This window comes from Pleurodeles waltl, chromosome 6, assembly GCF_031143425.1.
Source record: "Pleurodeles waltl isolate 20211129_DDA chromosome 6, aPleWal1.hap1.20221129, whole genome shotgun sequence".
Taxonomy (NCBI): domain Eukaryota; kingdom Metazoa; phylum Chordata; class Amphibia; order Caudata; family Salamandridae; genus Pleurodeles; species Pleurodeles waltl.
The window spans coordinates 786,575,254-786,597,207 of record NC_090445.1 but is presented as its reverse complement, the minus strand read 5'-3'; the positions used below and the strand labels follow the sequence as shown (position 1 = coordinate 786,597,207).

General features: G+C 43.4%; 1 protein-coding gene and 1 pseudogene across 2 annotated transcripts in view; one reads left to right on the top strand and one right to left on the bottom strand.

Moving 5' to 3' along the window:
- Window positions 1–21,954, top strand: part of MXI1 (MAX interactor 1, dimerization protein) — a 125,630-nt gene that overhangs the window by 51,271 nt on the left and 52,405 nt on the right. The gene's annotated exons all lie outside the window — the stretch shown is intronic.
- LOC138302042 (cytochrome c oxidase subunit NDUFA4 pseudogene) lies at window positions 13,083–13,351 on the bottom strand (annotated as a pseudogene).

Below are 21,954 nucleotides of genomic sequence, written 5' to 3'. Positions count from 1 at the left end.
GAGACCCAGACAGGAATCTAACCAAAGAATAAACACGGATATTTTGCACTTGGTATGCTCCCCTTTTCTTGGCTGGTAGTATTAACCATGTAATCAAAAGGCACAAGCATACTTTATTTCACCTGTCCGTAATTCTGCACCATCAGCAAGTGTTGCAAAAACCGAGGTGTTACAGTATGGCCCGTTCTCAGTGAGCTTCTTCTTTCTCTGTGCAGCACTGTCCATCTTCGAATGGCCATGCCAACCACAGTTGCTTAGCCAGGGAGAAAAGGGTGAGGGCCCCGTTGTGCATGTCAGAATGATCTGCACTTGAGAAGGAGGCTGGTTGTGCAAGCTGATAATTCCATGATCTTGCCAGCAAACTTAGAATGTTGCTTTTTTGAAAGTGGGGTTCTTATGAAATCATTTCCATTGGCATTCTACAACAGATCTCAAAATCCACTGAGGATCTACAAAGCGCAAAGTCGGCCCCTCTAAGGTTACAGCTGTAGATGTCTTACAAGGTGGTTTCATAGTGGGATCAACGTAAGTAATACATAGGTTTGCTTTCTTAGGCCCACACTTCTTTTGTCCCACGACTCATCAAACATCTGGAGATGTGATTCACAAAGAGCCATTTGGAAAAGTCCAGAATATGATATCTGGTAATTATCCAACTTTTTAGAGATTCACAAAGAAGTCGTAGATTTCCTGGAGTACATACATGAGTATGATTTATGGTTGAGTAATTTTCAGCAGGTGCAAAGTCTGCAACCGTAAACGTGGGCGATCGCCCTTCCCTTATTCCCACACTGAACATGGTGTATTCCTCCTCCCAACCTGAAACATCTCCCCTGCCTGTGACAACAGGAAGTTTCTATAAAACTCTATGCAAAGTGTATATCAAGGTTCACAAACATTGAAACTTCTCTACGTCACCTGCTAGAGCAACGTGGCTCACCTATAAATGCCTCCAAGCCTACTCTTATACCTTAATTGACAAATGCAGTAATTCATTCACATAGGTGACGTCTTTATGTGTAAGTTAAATTACAAACTATAACATTCCACCATTTCAGAGTCTACAACTGAAGATTGAGAATTTGTATTGACACGTATGAACATGCATAAATACGTGTACGTATATGCACTAACTAGGGCACACATGCAGATGAATGCACACAAACCTATTTACAGTATACTAGCACAAACTTACAGACGTGCCTTCCTTCATACGCCTCTCCACCTCTATCGGCTAGGTCTGGCTAGACTTACACCAGCTCAGCGCCAGGATACCCTCCCGCGTGATGGTGCGCTCTTCAAATCTGCAAATCTGCCTTGTACCTATGCATACTCGCAGAAGTACTGATATGTATACATAGACACACAACACGCACAGAGCTACGCTGTGACACAAACGCACGCAGAGGGAAGTTAATGCACACACACACTTGCAGATGTGCCCACAAACCACACACTTGGCTGTACAGATGTACAAACAACAGACTCGTACAGGATCACACACCCTTTCACAAACTTATACTGGCACACACCAATGGTAACTGCGTGTCGCTACAACCGGAGGAGGGGATTCAGTGTGGGGGAGGGCGGATGCTGTGCAACAGACAAAGGGGGCTCACCGGAATATTGAACAGCCCCAGATGGTGAGGCCTGGGCAGAATTGTGCCACCATTGTCATAAAGATGAACTAACCAGCCTTTCAAAAGAGCCACGAGGTGTTGGGGGAGGATGGCTTCAACATTTCATCATTGTTGCTTAAGAACTGATTTCACCACATCCCCAGAGCAGACGCACATTTACGGGAGGAAAAATCGTGTGTTTGTTGCGTGACGCCTAGAAGTGTCACCGAAGCTGGAGATGCGTTGCTTTGCGTTCTGTGCTCTCAGGATTGCACACGTGGGAGGCGGTGTGTGTGTGTAATCCGAGGCCGGTCTAGTTTCGTCTACATCCTTCTGTGCCGCCGGGAAGTACGTTGCTGGCTGCTTTGTCTTGTGATTGGCAGTGTTGGGATCGCTTCACGTTTTTCTAATTGTGGTAAAAAAAAACAAGAGCACTAAGGAATTAATAACTTGGTTTACATATAGTTGCATACCGCATGTTTGCCTTTTCGAGACGATGTACTTAACAAACATCGCTAGTAACCAAGTTGATATTTGCCGGCTTCCTCGGGGTGGAAGGCTGTGCTGGCACTCCAAACCCTTGACGTCAGATCCCCATCTCCATCAGCAACAAACCCCGGCTCACTGAGGCATTCTGAGGGCAGGTGCTGTGCCATCCTGCAGACACGGACCTCACCTGACATCAGTCTTCGTCCCGGTCTTTACATGTGCGTGCCTGGAATATATTTCTCATTAGTGCTAGATATCTGTGGCAACCTGGCAAGGTTGGGCGAGGTTGTTAGGGTGACGGATGAGTAACCGGGCTAAATAAAGGTTGAGGAAAACTTTCAAGGCGGTTTCTCTCCGTGTGGTTTTTTGGGGTGTGTATGTTAAGAGCGTGTGCCTCGAGTTCACGTGAAACCGGACCTATTGCAGAGGACGCACGTGGATAGCTGCTATACATTCGACCTTAGTGTACTCTTCGTCTCTGCCTTTCTTATTATTTAAGTCACAACCCGACGGACTGTCTTTGTCATTTGGCCTCAGAATTCATGTTATTGTAGTGTCCCCTGCTTTATTAGATCCTCCTTTGACAGGACAGTGGCAATGCCAGTTACTACAAACTCCCATGGTGCTTCATTTTTTAGGGTAGTTATGATGAGCAGTTACTGCCTCAGTGGTGTTTTTGTGTATCCCCTGTAGAGCGCTCTCATCCCTTCTGGTTTTAAGCAGTCGCATTGCTGGTCTTTTCAACATTTAGGGCCTGATTACAACTTTGGAGGAGGTGTTATTCCGTCCCAAATGTGACGGATATACCACCAGTCGTATTACGAGTTCCATAGGGTATAATGGACTCGTAATACGGCTGGTGGTATATCCGTCACTTTACTGTCACTTTTGGGACGGATTAACACCTCCTCCAAAGTTGTAATCAGGCCCTTAGTTTCTGTGAGTTTTACTGCCTGTTCCACAGTTCATTAGCATGGAGCCGACTCTGGTTTCAATATAGATTGTCTTAAAAATATAGTCGGCAGCCATCCGGCTCAGAAATGTGTGATGTCACTTCCTGGACATTGATGGAAAGAGCATTTAATCGTACTACCTTTTTGAACTGATTCACTAATAAACTATGTAAATAGTATAGACTGGCCTGGGAAATAATATGTGTCTTGGTCCAGCCTATCTCATAATTGTTAAGCTAAAACACTCACAATTATGTTTGACTCTTACAGACGAGGTCAGAAATGTCGGTACTGCCCAATAGCCCTTCATGACCTGATATTCTGAAATATGTGAAAATCGCAAACATGACTACTGTCCAGCTAGGCTAATGTGCTCAATTATGTGGCCCCACCTCCCGCCAGTGATTTCACAGTTTTCCATGGTGCCACCACACCCCTTGTAGTGCCCTGCTGGTGTCCTCAAGTGCCATTACTTTGAGCCTACCATCTTCCTGTCATTGTCTTGTAAAGCCGCTTTTTTTTATCTTTAAGTCTCTAGCGTAGCCTGGCCACAAAATGGGTTCCATTGGGTCCCTGTTCTCTCTATATACCACAAACAAAGCCACGAAGGCACAGTCACCTCTGTCGATCATGAACATCGGTTTGGAACACAGGTCTTTCTTTTATTTCTATTCCTACAGTCCCATAAACAACCCCTCCCCCGTCTTTCTCCCCCCTCCTAACTGTGGTCTTTATTACATCACCTTAATTCTTCACTCTACCCAGTATGTACGAATTGTCCTCAGATCTGGTCCTGTTGTATTTAATTATACCTGTTATGATGATCATTATATATGTCTGAAATGCTTCTACTTCATTTGATACATATTCCTGCCCCTCCTCCAAGTTTCTTACTATTTCAGCCATCCACGGAACTTCACTGCTGTGCCACCCCTGTCACGGTCCTGCAAGTTTCATTTGCGTGCGGGGACAGTATCTACCTTATAAACCATCACTTTCCCAGTGTGCCTTCCTCATCATCTGTGTTTGCATTGTTCCTGATTCCAGTCATCCACCTGCTCACTCTTAAATCTTTGTTAGGGTCTCCATAATTGTAACAGCTTCCATTTTTGTTTCTACATGTGTGAGCTCTCCACTGGCAGTTGACCACTTCCTCCAAGCAAAACCCCTCTCCTCCCTTTGTTTAATGTTCTCAGGAGGTCCTTAGTCCTCTCCTCGTCTTCTTTACTACTCTGGTCTAGGCCTTTAGCTTCTTGTCAGCGGCAAACCCGTATTCAACATAGTCTTCAACTCATGCATCTACCACTTGATGCATTTAGTAGTAGAAATGTTCCTGTCCTCCAGTAGTTGATAGCGCTCAACGATAACCATCATTGAAGCAGAAACAAGGTCTCTATAGAAGAAGGTACACATGGCTGCTTCAGAAGAGGAGTGTGCAGGGCCTAGAGCCGTGGTCTGCTTTAATACACACTAAAGGCAGCACCTAATATGTGCTGGTGATAGCAGGTGGGGGATATCAGCTCTCGTGTTTTGGGGACTGTGACTTATTTTTCATCACCAGACTTTCAGCAAGAGCGAGAAAGGCTGAAAAGGAAGATAAAGGAGAAAGCTAAAGTTAGGAAGACAGCAACAAATATAGAAAGCATAGATGAAAAAGAACTTGCAGGTGTGAGACAAAGAGACAAGAAGTGTAGGATGTGGAAGAAAAGCCTGAGGCTAAATCAAGAAGAGGCAGCCTGTTTACCGGGCAACCGTGACATTTGGCAGCACCTGCAACAGTCTCCAAAGAAAATCTTTGGTTCCTCGAGCATTGACTTTTCCATGCTGACATCCCTTTCCTTTATGGGGAAGATGGGTTGCGCTGTGCAGTTCTTTTGTGGGACACCAGTCCTTACAGGACCTCTTTTCGAGATAGACATGCGAGTGGTAACTTTCAGTGTAACTACCTGCGTACACGTAGCCTGGCCCCCTCTACTAAGCTGCAAGTAGAGGGGGGGGCAATGATGTTGACATTGAGAGTGACTACATGGGCGCGTCTGGTTCGTCATGGTAAACATGAAAGCCTCTACTAATAGCTTTCGCGCTGCAGGCAGCTAGTTTTGCCTTTTCCCATAATATTGGAGATCACTGCTTTTGACTCCACGGGTGTTATCTGCATTATCACAAAACCTATAATTTTCAAAATTGTCCACTATTATGTGCCTGGTTCAAAGTTTTTGTTTTATTGTTTTCTTCTGCCAGCAGCCTGCCTACGGTGACTGGCTATTAAATGGCATGCTTTTCAAGTTCTGGCACTAATAATAGGGGCAAGAGGAGCAGAGGCGGAAGACATATTTACCCGAGGAATCTTTGTTAGAACGAGGCAGTCCGCGTACAATTAAGAATACGTATTCAAAAGCAGGTCGAGTGGGTTGCGGCAGCATGGCAAGTATTTCCTGTTAGGAAACTCTACGACCATTTGCAAAATGCTCGGCACTCTCAGGAATCGGTACGTCATCATGCGCTGTATTTCATCCCTTTTCCTGAAACTGACGTCGATCTTGTGAGATACAACCTTGCTGCAAGCTCGAACAAGTCTTTGCTTTACAGCCTAGTCATCGCGAGGTGGTAAGCTTAAACCTTTTTACAACAACGAGTTCTAAAAGGCCAAGTTGAATGCGCTTTCCTATGTGATGCTATGTCACTGGCCTTTTCTGTAGCGCTGCATCCTTCAGTTATTTGGCCTGTTGGCGTTTTGGGAATGGCAGGAAGCAGAATTAAAAGGTTGGTGGCCATGGAGACGCAACAAGGGCCTGTTTATAATATCTGCTGGTCGATATCGGTCTTGCGCAGTCTTTCCAGATATTCTGTAGCATAATAAGCTAAGGCAGAAACTCATGGCGGGGGTGTCTGGCGGGGGCACAGGACCCAATGTAGGTCATGTGCAAACGCCAGAGATGGGGCTGCTGGGTGAGGCCACCGGGCTGCCTAGAAAGAGCTGAAGGCCGCACTCTGGCGAAGAGCCAGGGAGAAGTCACTCTCAGCGCGGATTGTACCATGTCGGCCCGTCCTGTTTATTTGAGTTTTTTTTTTACCTAACTCACCAAGTACACCTCAGACGTCCGGAGACATTCCGCCTGTTTACCTTCAGTATTTTTCTTTTGAGTTGCGCAGGGTGGGAGCTTTCTAATCCAGGCTCACCGTCTGCTCTGCAGTTGTTTGTACACTGACGACATGTGGCGCACTTACGTCTAGCCTAGATTGTACTCCGGCAGCAACAACCTTTATTGGGTATAGCTTAAGAAAACGCATTTATAACATATATAACAGTATATAAAAGCCCAAATCACTCTATAGAAAATACCTTAAAATCCGAATAGCCTGTTTAAAGTCTATGCCAAAATAAGATAAAGCGGTAAAAACAGAAATTATGCCAGCCAGATAAAGTTAAACTACCGCATGTTATAGCCGCAGGGCTATTCATCTCCAAGCTCCCTAAATGTATGAAGCAAGTGCTCGATAGATCATTTGAAGGTCAGTTCTATAGTACAAGGCTCAGGGATTTTTTTACCTGGCAGTATTAAAAGACCTAAAAAGGGGCAGCAGCCATCTGTTGCAAACAGGAAGGGATATAAGGCAGAAAATCTGGAAGTGTATTAAAGTATCTTTGCTGCCTGTGCCCCAGTCGCAAAGCCAGTCTGGTATTCGGTTGTGTGGCATTTAGATAAGTATTCCCATGTATTTAGAGTGCTGAGATGAAGTTTTGCATGGTTTTGTGCCCGATTTCTGCCTGAATAATATGCAGATAATTTTTACAACCTATCTGTGGTTTTTTTTAGGACAGATAGGTTGATGTCTGGGATTGATGAGTGCTAATATTCGTTTATATTTTAGGTCCCAATACAGTTTTTTTTAAATGTATCTACAGATGTGCTGATGTGAAGTCTTTACAAAGTTTCTCCAGACCCATCTGCATTAAAAACGTTTTACCATGCAGAAACCAAGGCAATTTACAAGCTCCCGGGAAGAAAACCACCTCTTCCAACGCCTTACTCTAGGCTTCAGCATGAGCGTTTGTATATGTCCTTAGTCAGTACAGTATGGCACAAACTGCTTTTTCATCAGAAATTTAATTTAAGACAAGCTCCAACCGAAGTGGGGACAGTGGGGTGCCTCGATCCAAACACAGTAAGGATCTTAAAAAAATATTTTCAATGCTCAGAGCCACCTTGGTGTTTCAGTGGCCACATGATTCTACACCATATACAGCAGTTGATACTGTAGATTTGTAAGATAGTGCTGATTACTTGTCCGACTGGACTTGTCCTCCTGACCTAGCTTTGCATTTCAGCGCAACTCCTGTAACCTGTTGTAGTTTTAGGACACCTTTATCTCTTTGCTTGACGCATGACAGACGATGATCAAATCACACTTCCAAATAGTCAAAATGATTTTCTCTTTCTAATTCTTGGCTGTTAATCTGAAAGTTCTTCAAAAGGCATTTGACTGGTGCATAATCATAACTTTGGACTTGGGGATGCTAATGCTCAAATATTTTGTCTCACAGTAGTTTGTAAGTCCTCTGATCAGTTGACACATTGCCTTCTCTGTTAGGACTAGAATACTCACATTGTCTGCATACACTAGAAGTGGGATCTTCCCATTACACACAATGGGATGTCTGAATTTAAGGATTTGAGATGGTTGCCAACATTGTTCAAAATAGGCTTAGGTATAAATCTACAGCAGAATGAATTCCCCGTGTGTCAGTGATAGGAGGGTGCCGCAGGAGACAGAGGTGCATACAGATCTCAAAAGCCTTAACTACCTGGCCTCACAAATGAGACAGATGGGAAAATGTGCTAATTCGAGTGTATTTCCACAGGAGAGCATGGGACCGCTCCCTACCCTTAGTGCTCTTAATGTCACAGTGTTCTTGCCTTAGTCTCTCCTCAGTGTGTTCCTTACCTCGTCTCCTAGCCTTCTTTGAAGATGCCTCTATCTTTCTAACTGGCTGCTCTTTCTGGTACCATGCCCGTCCGCTCACTGCTTCCCAGGTTGCATCATCAGTGCTGTCTCTTTCATTTAATGCTCTGAAAATAAAAAACCACATGTGTGTTGCCACTCTAGCTGCATGCAGTTGTTGTGCGGAACCAACACTGTGTACAAAACTACATGCAGTGATTCTGCACCCGGTCCTGTGTGCAATTAGGATGAAGTAGAGGAATAACTCGTAACAAAAATTACATTATGAAGGTATTTATGGTAATCAGTCCATATGATTTTGTCTCAGTATTTATGACCGTTTGTTATGATTAGTTCCAGGAAAAAAGACTGTTCCAAGTTCGTGTCAGCTTTGTCCAGTATTGGACCAGCAAAGAAGCTGAGGGCATTCAGATGCTTCCCAGCCTGTACAGTACCGTTGTGAAGCAGTAAACATGGTTATTTAGTGGCGTGAAACCCCTTGGGGTGAAAGTGCACTTCACAAATACACCGTCTGTGATGCACAGCCAACATTTGGCCTTATGAAACCTGTCCTAACACGGAGGCCTCGGTGACATGAGTCATACGGTCACACTGGTATGGTCCCCGTCCTTCCTGTGTTTCACACACTAACCAAGAGAAGCGCTGGATCATATAAAAGCATAAGGGGTCTTGATTACATAAACGGTGTAAATCTACAGCCATAGATTTATATGTGGGTGCAGAGTTACTGTTTATGCTATTCACAATTATTCACAATAATAGACTTGAAAAGCTGTGCTAGGTACAGGTTTCCATGCTTACAAGTGGGAATGTCAAGGTAATCAACTCTTCAGGTGGACTTCTATTGTAGATGTGTAGACTTAGCTATAGGGAACAGCCTTGATTCAAGTAAATCTCTGTCCATTTCCAGGGTGGGAAGTGGCAGAGAAGAGTTTGGGAACATAGATGTTTGTGGACATTCCCATGCTTCCCAAGCAAACCGTGCCTTGGAACACCCTCTTTTCGCCAGTTGTGTGGGATGTACATGTGCAGATTCTCCCACAATTATGGCAGAGGAGTTCTCACTAGTAAATAAGTGGGTTTACAAATGACTGAAATCCCTTTGTGAACGTAACGTTTATGATAGAATGTACCTTTCTGAATAGGGCATAATAATTTATTGAATCACCTGAACAGAGTTCAATGGCGACAATTTATGGGGACAAAAAAAGATTAAAAATAATAATAATGTATTTAATTATTTCATTATGTTCCTTCATATCATAACTAAAGAGAGCTTAGAGGCGCTTTCCGTCCAGGGATCAGAGTCGGTGGGTGTCCTTCCTTTCCGGGACAAACAGTGCCTTTCAGAAAAAGACAACACTGAACCCTTGTGCAAGTGCGAGCGTTTATCATGTCCTGGAAGTGCTCTACCAAGAAATAATATTGCGCTTGTAACCAGAAAAGAGCTTACATTATCTGCTGTTACCTAATTGTTGGGAAACTGAAGTACAGGAAGGTAAAGGAGACTGCTTCAAGGTTGCGCTGTGTGTCAGTGGCAAGGGCGGGCCTTCATTTTATAGAAGCCTTCTGGCTGCTAGTGCTGTAGTTAGGTCTCTGAACTACCGCCTTCTCCTCTTGTACCAAAATATGACATACTGGCCCCATCTGCATCCACCCACCATTTAGAGCATGCCAGTGTTCAGTAAGTTGAAGATACACATCTTTCCCTGGCCTACAACCTCTACTGAACATGCAAACACCTTTCCCTGGCCTACAACCTCTACTGAAAAGCAATCGCATTGCATGCAAGTGCACTGCCATGTCTGCATTTTCAGCCACACTGCTTGTCGGCTCAACGGCAAGGCACCTAAAAATAATCTCTCCAAATATTCTAGTACCGGAGATCCAATAGTAATTTATCCTGTCCTCAAACATCTAAGCATATTTCCTGCCTCCCTTCATTTTTGAGAGAAAGTAGGAGGAAACCTGGATGAATGGTGCTGCGCTATGAGAGTGCAACTAGATGGAGTACAAGCGAGGTAAATAATGCTAACGATGCCAAAGGTATGTTTTTATGGGAGAAAGAAATTGAAAGATGGAAATATGAAAAAATGGACAACGGATGAGGGTAAAGGTGGCTGAAGAAAGTAGAAGCAAAGTATAGTCATCCACTGCAGGCAGTGAAAGTGTTGTGCAATTCTTGTCAAGTTGAGTGATGGACGAATGTGTCATTTAAGTGTGATACCTTTGTGTAGAATAAACGGCCAAATTGAAGGTAGTGAGTTTGGGTGAAAGTGTTGAAGTGCAAAAGATGGATGAGACTGTCTTAGATATGGGTTTGGAAGAACAAGAATACACGCAAAAGCTGAGCGAGAAAGGCAGGGTACCAGAACATCATTATCAGAATATTGTCTTACATCAAAATTATGGACCCATGGGAGTATGTAACAAAGAAAATCTACACCCAATAGCAGGCATGGGCAGGATTGGCAGGAAAAGCGGTTAGAACCCCTTCCTGGACCTCCGTCAAGCCTAAATGTCTTACAAAGTAATAGGTGGGAGAACATACAAACCTCACCCTCGTAGTTGAAAAACTTTACATTTTGCATGTTATTCTTGTTTTTCGGGACGCCGTTATTTGAAGAGGGGAAAATCTGAAAAAAGAGCCAAGTAGTGCATTTAAAAACATACCTTTCCTTATTGAGTAGCAAAAGTAGGTTTCCAGGACAATTTTGAAGAGAGATGTGAAGGATCTATCCCCACATTGTGTTTTTGTTTTGTTGCATTTTTTAAATGGGAGTTTCTTAAACATCAGTAGTTCTCAGAGACAATTCTAATGGTGAACTAAGCATTTTTTAGTTCATTGATCTTTCGCCGGGCACCTGGAAACCTTAGTTATGAATCTAGAACACCTGGCCATGCTCATGAAGTGTGGCTGATATGTGATATGCCTTTGGCAGGAATGAAAGTGTTGGGAACAGGACCAGAGATTTTTAAACACGGAGGGTCGCACTAGTGGCTAACACATTCCAAAGTCTGGGCAAGATTACATTTTTCTATGGTCCCTACTGCGCTGTCACTACTCCAGCTCGACCAGTTCCTACTAACAACTCAGGCACCGTCTCAGCGGAACAGAGAGATTGAGATTGCATATCCGTGAGTTACTGACTACCCGAAATACCCTCAAAATCTGCAGGTGATTAAAGGGACAGGCAGCTCAATTTGCTGTAGGTTATAATTTATAATTTTATGAACACCTGCTTTAGCTGCAGTCTTCTCAAAATCCTCCTGTGGTGTGAGTTTATAAAACTAGTGGCAGCCAGACAGCATGTTTTCACTTGTCCCCGCTTGAAAATGTGTGAAGGCAGAGTTCCAGACTGGCGGTGGCTAGATACCTTTCTTGTCTGTCTTCCACCTCTATGGGCATGAAATGTACAGAAATGGAATCCCGAGTCTAGTGATAGGCATCGGTAGGCCCATCGTGCACGTAAAAACACGTTGCTGACGCCAGCAGTGAATGCCATGTGGAGTGTTACTTTCAAATTTCTACTTCTTTCTTAGTGCCCTATGTTTGAGACAAGTACGCAGAAAATAATGCAATCAAAGAAAGTGCAAACGTGGGCTACCTTCTTTTTGAAATAGTGAATTCGGCCTGTTCTATTAGAAGATTTTGCTGCTGGGCTGCATCTCAACGAGTTGCAAAATCTCTCAATACAGAATTAAAATCAGACACTGCTGCCTTTAAGATCACCAATAAAGTCAGGCCAATGTCAGTTTAATCTGAAAAAAAATACATTTGTTCGCACTAGCAGGATCACTGCCTCGCTTAGTATGTTAATAATTTAATACTTTTTTTTTCCTGTTGAAGGGCATTCAAACCACCTTCAAAAGCCAAAATAATAAACTACGGTGGTTCTGATTGCAAAAGGTTGGCCCGGGCTCTGTAGCGTACTGATGGATGTAGCAGTCCGAGTTAGAAGGACACATTGGGAAACATCCAGTAATGATTGTTGTTGTCTTCGTGAGTGCTGTGCCACACATCCAAGGCCTGTATGTATCACAGCAGCCAGTAAAATGAATATTTGCATAATTCATGCTAGAGTGGCCTCAATTTTGAATCTTCACTCTCACCTGAATGCATGATCTAGAATTTAATGAGGGTCAGGCTGTTTGTCAGTTTTGAGGCTCTTTTGCCGGCTTCATGAGGGGAAATGGCTATTTTGTGAGGCCAGATAAAGCACGTGCATATTGTGCACAGTGGCTTCTGGGTGGCATAGAATTTGTATGCCAGTAACTTTCAAAAACCTCACAATTGCCGTGAAGAACTGCGCTTTCAGTCATATGCTAGATCTGCTTCGGTTCTTTCACCTGCATTTGTGCACATTTCTAAGCAGTGGGGCATATTTTCTAAACATCTTGTCAGAACGAAAAGTTTAATTGGGTACAGCTTGGCCAAGAGCTTTAGCCAGACATCCAGTTTCACGAAGGCACTGAGTAAAGCGTGCAGCATTGCTGCTTCTTGAAAAAAAAAGGCATAAAAGCCTCTGTAAATTGAAAGCATTTTTTTGGTTTAAATAAGAATGTTTTTACAGCTAGTATTGTTGGAAAAGAAAGTGTTTTGTCCCATGCCAGTCCCATTTATATGTTCTCTGTCTATGAAGCCAGACAGCCTGTGCATTCTGGACAAATAAGGAAAGCACTGAAACGCAATTAGGTATCTGGATAAAAGCAACAACTGTACGTGCTGCATATTAGATACATTTCACATAATCTACAAAAACACAACCTCCTCGTAACCGTTTTGGATGTGTAGTATAAGGAGATAGTTCACAATTAGAAGCCGTTTTCCTGTAATACTCTGTAAGAAAAATCCCTTTATTCACTGTATACACCCCACATGTGGAGCACTAGACTAAATTTTACAAATGTGTTGGATTAAGTAGAGCAACTGCAATTTACATCTATTAACCAATCACGAAGCAACAGAAGAAAATTATTCAGACGGATTTGTGTTAATCGGATTGTGGAAGACCATCATTCTTCTGTACAGATCACGGGGGGTGCGGGTTGTGCCTTAATAGTCGGGCCCTTCCTTCTTCAGTTTCTTGTAGTCTGTGGCCTTAGAGTAAAACTTGCACTGGTAGTTAGGGCTGGTTTTGCGCCAAGGTTCTGAGTTATTTTCTTCTCCCAGCAGACATCAGGGCTCTCCGTCGTCACACGCAGGGCATACATGACTGAACCAACAGCTCCAAGGGATCAAGCTCGGGTGCTTCTTAGCATGGGTCGGCATGGTACGAAACATGGTGACTGTTGTCGGGTCTGCCCGTGCCCTTCCCCGTAGAAAGTAAGACCAGAGCAAAATCCCTGCCAAAGTATAAAAAATATGTTTGAAGGCATTGTCAATTAACCCGGATTTTATCTGCCAGTAGATTCTCAAAGATATTCGACAAGCACAGACGCCCTGTTTCGTGAATGGTGGCGTGTAATTTGTTATGGGGAGGCGGACACTTCAACTTCAAATAAGCACTAAATCATGGGCAAAATATCTAAAGCTTTTAGTCGCACTTCAGCAACAGAGGCCTAAACTGAATGGGCGTTTTGCTTATACGAATTTCATAGCAGTGTATTTGAAAAATGATAAAAGCAAAAGGTCATGTGTACAAATAACTCACCCTAGAGGCCAGTACAAGAGGCTTCTCGTCTGTAGACGTGAAAGCCAGTTGTTTGCAACGAAACGCAAACAAGTGTCAAGAACTTCGCAATGATTATCGACGCCAGGGGTAATAAAAATACGTTTCTTTCTCCCTGAAAACCTGAAGTAGATTGGTTAATAAGCCCCTTTTTGTAGCCACGCAGGCTTCGGTACCATATCCATTTTGTAGTAAAACAAAAAACACGTGGCTATCTTTAGAGCCTTTATGAGCAAAAGGACAAACTACTGTAATCTGGCATTGGCAAAGCCTGTAGGTTTGGCTTTATTGTACCAATGCATTTAAACACAGACAATCACAAATTATGTTTACAGCGGTACATCCGCAAATGCTGTGTATCACATTAAAGTCTCCCCTGGTGGCTTGGCCACTGGTGACGACAAACAACTACAAGCATTTGCAATGCAATAGGGTCTCGCATTTCTCGGAGTTGGAGCTATTAGCAGATCGCGCTGCGAAAAAAAGATAAATAGTAGTCCACAAACCTGACGGTAAATAGCGAGTCTCGCATGTTTTCAGTACTTTGTTGCTGCGCTCGAGGAGGGCTAACTACCAGAAAAGGCATGACGTATGCATGCTTTCCACTAATGAAAACAAGCAGATTTTAACAGGCAAGCCCACAAACCAATGAAAGACACTGACGTGACATGGACAGGGCTCGGAGCCCTTTTCTAACTCCTGAAGCGCCTCGCAAGCAAAACGCATGCGCAAGCGCATGCGACGCAGTCTCGACCCTAAAAAGGATTGTTCTCTGTATAGAATGCATACAAGAGGAATTGAATCTGACTGTGTGTCAGATAGCGTAATGATCGAGTACACTTTTCATTGGCAAAACAGTCCATACATGACTGAGAAAGCATGAAGGTGGATTGCTACACCAAACAGCATGAGATGAGAGAGTAACATTCCTTTGGGTGGAGCCAAAACCCACTTTATGTATATTTTAATGAACTCATGACTGGTGATGTATGTTCAGACCTGTGTACCAGACCCTGGTGGACCTCTGCAGAAGAGTGATGTGTCATAAAGCAGAGTCAACTAATCATAGCTAGTTATAGGTGGTAATAAACAAATTAACACTCATAACAATTGCTTCTGAAGTTGCAGTATAGAAACATCTACTTGTTGGTGGGTGTTTGCTTTCTTTCACTGGTTGCCTCTTACATCCCATTACTCCCTTTTGTCACAGTCTACGCCCTGCCACTACCTTCCCCCGCCTTTTGACAAAGTAAAGTTTGGGCTGCCTTCTTCTCTTGCCCCATCACCCTCACGTACTTGTGGTTTTTGTGTGATTGTCTGTGTAAACAGTCCTGGTCCCCAGCTCTCTGCTCGTTTTTCACCTCTTTGTCTTACTACTTTCCCTTCTCTTCATCTCTCACCTCATCGCCCCACACTGAGCCCGCTGCCCCTCTCCCTGCTTTTTGCCTCCATATTTCACACCTAGGTTCCCATTGTATAAGTTCATTCCGTAGAGACACAAACGACGGGAGGTGTTATCACAGTAGAAAGTCGCACATTTGTTCAGACATTTAACTTAACAGCTCTGAATTGTGCAGAAAACATGTTGTCCTCTTGCTCGTTTCTTGGGTCCACTCGGAAACACGAAGGGTACTAATTTATCGCTGCACACGGCGCAGTAACACTGAGCCGACAGCACCGCCTGTGTGCCAATCAGCAGTCGCGAGCTGCAGCCGAGAGACCATGGCAACACGTCGATAGCTCGAAGGGTTCAAACTTCAAATGCCCACAATTAAAATGGAAAACACTGTCAGTGCAGCAACCACCATCCATCCTTTCAAGCTTACTTTTCCAAGTGCCTGCCCTGCGCCAGCAGCAAATGTGAAACGCCTGGCAACGTGGGCGCGTCTGTTCTTCATCACGAGGACCATGCCTTCGACACCTCGCGCTGAGCACTTGGTGCCAGTGGAGTCAGCATTTTCTGAGGTCCTGGCGCCCTGCTGTCACTTGGTGGAACGTGGCGTTCTGCACTGCAGGCCGTGGCAGCATGTTCATCATCAAGAGGCAGCTGATGCTTCTACACCATGCACTCTTAAGATGCAGTACTTCCAGAGTTCAACACAGCCGACAGAAACATCGCTCTTGTGTTTAATTTCATTGCGTCACAGACGCCATTTTATGGAGTCTCTCGAGCCATTCACCCAAACCCAGCATAAGCCACTCTACAGGGCGGATGGGGCATTTCTTTGGGGCGGGGGCTGTCTTTAGCCAACATGGTTCATTCATAGTGCCGAGCTATCCCAGGTTAATGAGAAATACATTCCAGGAAGGTGATGTTTGAGCTTAGGGACCGTGTAAAAGGTGTAAGCCAGCATGCTGCTGTAACCTCCACACATCAAAGAAAGGAAAAATTCGGATCAGAATGAGGTCCAAAGAGTGCCAAACAGAGCAAAACACGGGCCACCTCCTGTTGAGCAACACAAGTAGCCGTATTCTCAGAAATATGCAGCTAAACACGTTATTATGTGTACATTTTGGGAGGGGTGCATAATATGGTTAATCTCAGTTAAGGCCTAACTTGCTTGCTTCGTTTGCTGCTTCTATGTACTCTGGCTCTTGTTGTTAACAGAATGCCAAGAGGTTGATTTTCTGGTCAGGAAGAAGACAAGCAACCCACTGTTTATTACTTTGGAGAGAATACTAATTTTCATGCCTCTTTTGATGGAAAATCATAATTGCCCTGATCGTACCTAGGTTCCACCTGAGCTGAGCTCCGTTTAGCTGGTTGGGGAGTCCTCTTCAGGAAGAAGACTCACTGAAAGATTCCCTGGACACAAAAACCTCCGGCCGACAAAGCACCAGCCAGGGTGTTATAACCGCATCTGCTAGTCCAGGTGCATGCGCAGGCTTGCCAATAGCAGTTACATCCATGCTCCATTAATCAGAGCATCAGCAGGCTTTCACCACCACCAGGGCTCCTTCTCTGCCTGCTGAGAGGTGCACAGCACTGCGGATGAGGGTGATGTGGCTATAGCCAGTGTTCTTGTGACAGAGCAGCACAGCAAGGTTTGTGCTCTGCTCGCCAAGAACAGTGGCTATTGAGCCACCTTAAAAATAGTACTAGGATCGAGAAACTCCACTAGAGAAGCATACTCTGTCAGCAAGGGCAGCTACAGCGTGAAGTTCAAGGAGAGGCTTATCGCTGACATTTCATGCGAGCAGGCCCCAAACTCTTCCCCTGCTTGAAGACAGCACAATATATGTATACCTCCATATTGAACATTTTGTGCACTACCAAATTGTTGAAATATCTCACATTAATGCCTTATCAAAGTATTTTTAGTTTATTCTAAATGAGAACAATGTTATTAAATACACCGTAGAAAGACGGTATTTGAGTGACAACTACTTTTGTCCAGCTACATCATTTGTTTGTTTACTAAGGAAACAACCTTGAGAAAAACAATGATAGCTGTGCAGCATTATGGACTTGCTTTCTATATAACAGCAATTGAAAGCACCTAAGTGTTTGAAGAACTCCAGGATTATTCATTATTACTAGCAAAGAATGGGTAAAATAAAAGGAAGCCTGCTTCCCACAATCTTTCGTGGGAGAGAAGGAAGGCTTACCTCTCTGATCTCTGTTTCTCTGGGAAAATTGAAACTTGTACTTCTCCGCCTGCTTGTACAGTAGAGGAAGAACGCTTATGATTGAAACTGATCTCAGGTTAGTTGTGGGGAACTAGTGTTGGATGGGCCAACAAATTAAACAATCCGAGCAAGAGTCAGGCCAAGGGTCTTGCTTGGCTGCAGGTGCCCTTGCACAACCCAAGCCTTGAAAATGTTTAGCTTGTAAATCATGCAACAAATAGCATTTAAAAATATGATTATGTTGCTTCAAAATTTTTAAAAAAGTGTATTTTTTTTAACTTGGTGAACTGTTTCACCTTAGTAAATTAGATTACATCACTGCATTGAGAGCTATTTATTAATATTGGTGTTTTTTAAACATGAGCTTAGAAACATTCATGCTCCACCTTCCACCGCCCTGCCAACAATGCCATTAGTAAACCAAGAGTCAGGTCAGTTGTCATGTGTACCTAAATGTGGCTTAGGTTGTTTGTTAGGTAGGGAGTAACCTTACAGTATATTAAATGAAACACAAAGATTTTTGTACAGTGCACATCAAGGAGGCACGGTCAAATAAAATATTCACCTAGGATCTCACAATTTGGTTAAGTGGGAAAATGGGCATTAAACCTACGTTTTCTGGTTTTGTGTTGTGCAATTCAGCCATTAAATGTGTATCTCTTTGTCGCTCCTATTTTGCTTCAAAGGTTAAGGCTTTTCCTTGCCTTTAATTCTTTGTACTTGAAGAGCGTGGGTGGCAGCCAGAAGCCACATAGAGGCTTGGCTTGTTTTGGTCTCTAAGGTCCAAGATAACCTCGTGTCTTTCGCGAGATAAAGATAAAACCCAAACTAATTTATGGTGGAAATTAGGAGTGCTTTTGACTTTGGCAAAAGTGATGGGTCAGGACATACAGCTCATGATTTGTTACTGAATTTCATATAATTGCTTGGCCTTTAGGGAAAGCCGCCTCAGTCGGTTTGAAAAAAGATTACCTGGAGATCTAGAACCATGTTGGAAACCTAAGATGCCTCTCCTAAGCAGGAGATTTAGCTCTCGCCCACAAGGGATAAAAAGACACACGTATTCCTGTCCTCATCCTTTACAGTGAGGACCCGGTCAGAGAAATGCAGATTGTCCTCAAAATCTCCTTCACTGCTGGAGGAAGTGGAATGGTGCTAATTTGATGTTCCATTTTTAGAAGGATCCTGTTTACTATTACACGAGAATTATTCAAAACTCTCCATTGTAACAAGAACTTAGTGACAAAGGTTTCCTAATTTCGGTTTTGCTATGACAGACTCCTTTCATGCATTTTTGCAAAAAAACAAAAAGGCAAGCATTTCTATAAAATTGTTTATGTTCTGCTTTATCACTGGGGCACAGTTTCTCATCCCCCACTGGGGTGTCCGATGTCTTGCCCACAGACAAAGTGGATTTATGGAACAGACTTTGTATTTGTTACATTTTTAATAGCAGATATGACAGTCAATGCCTCAGTTTGATCTCTGGTGAATTAATGGAGGTCCTACTACAAGCGCCAGTCTGAGGTTTTTCTTCTTTATTTTTTATAATGTAAGGTGGTATTTTTGTGCAAGTTATTCTTTAAGCCAAAGGTAATTGTAGGGAAAACACCTAAAGAAAATTTGTCAAAAATTTATTTGAGTAGAAATCATAATATTGAACTATAGTCACAGGGAACCGGCTCTTAATTGTTTAACTGGATTCATTAGGGGAAAACAAAGAGAATGTAAAAATATGCTTCCTTGAGAGGTGGGTCAGCCAGAATTGAGATGAAAGCAGAGTAGGTAGAGACAAAAAGAGGCGAGCAAAGGCATTACAGGCGGTGCTGATAGTACCAGAGAGAAGCATGTCTGAGGGCATGCCTTATAAGGCAAGTGGGCATACCAACAAATGTGCACACACTCAGGATAAAACATGGCCCAAGGTTGGTTGAGGAGAGCAACACACGCCTCATTTGATGAAGATGAAGTTGCCATCCGTCATGCTGCTGCTGTCTGAGAGGCAGGTGTGCACTGCCATTACTGACAAAAGGGCAAGCAGGTGTTCAAAGAATATGAAGAAATCCAAGGAAAAATACCACACTGCAAGATGGAAAAGGTGAAAAATCGTAATTGACTCCTCAAATGAGCACCAGCGTCTGGGTGCTAAGTTGTTCTGTGTTAGTGTCAGTTCATTTTTATTGTTTTAACCAAGTGTGATCCTTGGTGTTGGTTTAGGTAAGGCTTCTTCTCTGTGGAGAGGTGTTTCTGAGCTGTCACAGGAGTTGCAGAGTAGGTCACCATTATTCTTCGTAGAAGCAGTTATGAGTAGGGTCTGCCTGCCAGTGGATGCAGTCATGCTGGAACCTGTTCAAAAGTTCTCTTTGAAACCTGTCACAAAGATGAAAAGAGGTGGACAGTCCATTTGGGCATCTACCCATCAATTTTAGGCTTTCTCCTTATTGATTGTAAATGGTAGGGTAGCTCTTCCGCAACAATACATTTATCATAGAAGATACCTTACCTCCAAAACATTGTGGCACTTCCATGGGCTCTCTAGACCTCAGAACAGTTTTAAAGGCCATGTTACTTGGTGAACTTCAAATGAAAAACATTTTGGATCTCGGATCCACCTTGGCAGTCTCCTGGTTTCCATGCCTCTGGCTTGTACTAGTGTCTCTCAAACAGTGTGCTAGGACTTTTCTCCATCACAAAGATACTTGTCAATGCCATTTCTCATTCCATGGCTTCTGCCTCCTTCTCTTACGCATTCCCTATCTTGCCCAGCCATACCCTTTCTCTTTCTTGCTTCCTACTTCCCTGCAGCCCTTGGGTTGACTACCCACTACACACAAGTGGTTTCTAGCTTGATGCTAGGATATGGTGGAACATCACTCTTTCCTCATTCCTCCTATTATGTTGTCCCTTTTCCTTTTCTTTAATGCCCCTTCAGTACATTGAAGTGACATAAAGCATCTTAAAACATAAAATTACATAAAAGTACATTAAGATCATTTATGGGTGATGTCTGGATGTAGAAATGTCGGAGAATCAATTTTAGTTCAGTTCCCCATGCCTGGAAATATTTTGCTCACCTGTTACCAAACCTCTGCCTCTATGGATTCTCATTATGATTTTTTACCTTTCTCTTGAGTCAATCAATTGATATCTTTTAACATTGTTAATTAAAAACCCATTTCACTGGATTTACTTCAGCAAAGATGATCTGTGATTTTTAAAGTTTCTGCTTGGACGTTGATGGTGGTCTTTGAGCAAGGGTGCAGTTTTTATATTCATCTCAGTCTGCTGTTTTTTCTTTGAATTCCGCCTGCTAATCCTTAAATCCTCGGGAGGAAAACTCAGTAAACTAAAAGTAGGACAGATGTAGCCGTTGTACCAAGAAAGAGCCAACACATAATCCACTTCAATTATCAAAGAAATTCTTTTGGTGGAAATTTGTAATGTTGCATCCCGGGCTTCTGTGCACACAATCACTATTTTGTACACTCTGGGGATGATTTTAGATTTAAATGTGCGCTACTGCAGAGCCGGGTTTATTGGATGTTTTTATTCAACCTTTATGAGAAGTCTGTCCTTTAGGTTACTGCTTAGATGCTAGAATCTTAAAGGCGAGCTATATGTTGGATGGAGTGAAGTTGATGGAGAAGTTGGGGTATCTTAGGAAGTGGATCTCTGAAATCCTATCAGCCACACCCTCTTTCTTTTGCCATTTCAAAAACAAACAATGTGAATGAGTAGATTGGAAATGGCACAGAGTGTAATTGGGGCTACCAGAATGTAAATGAGGACAGGACATTTGTCTGCCACCATAACTTTACAAGTTAATGTTACTATACAGTTGTAAGTTATTTTTAGATCTCCATAGGCAATACTTGGTTCATCAATTCATATTTAGATCTTTGTAATTGGTTACGATATAGTAAAACCTCACAATCAAAACTGTATGTGAATGGACCTGTCAGCCCCTTGCAAAGCAGCGGTTTAATTTAGTTTTCTATTTGTTGTTGGCACATCTGAGCATCTTCCTGTGGTATAACTAGCACAGCACATAATGCTACATTCTGATGGATACAACTACCTGTGGATTCCTCACCTGATGAATACTCCCATGGCGCCAGCATTTGACGGACATCTTCTTACTAGTCTCTGCACGTCGACGAGGACGTCACTCTAGCCCACGCGACGCCGTCTGACGTCATACAGGCAATAAGAAGTCCTCGCCGACGTGCCGATGACAGTTCCCTTTTTTCCGTGCATTCGAAACGGTTATCTTCGAGGGAGTTACTGTTACCTTCGTGGTTACAGTGTATTGTCTGCTGCGTAGTCTTCTCTGCGGTAACAATGTCCCAGAGGAAGTCGGGTTTCAAGCCCTGTCGAGAGTGTGGGGGCAAGATGTCAGTTACAGATCCTCACTCCGACTGTCTATGGTGTTTGAGCTCCGACCACGACGTCAACACATGAATCCGAAGGCCCTCAAAGAGCGCGAGGCCAAGTTATTCATGGCAAAGTCAAAGAAGAAGGAGAAACATCATAAGAAGTCTTCTTCGCCAAGGTCTCACCGGCGTCATCGAGACTCCCGGCGCCGTAGAGACTCACGACGTCACTCCAGCAAGGAGTCTCATTCGA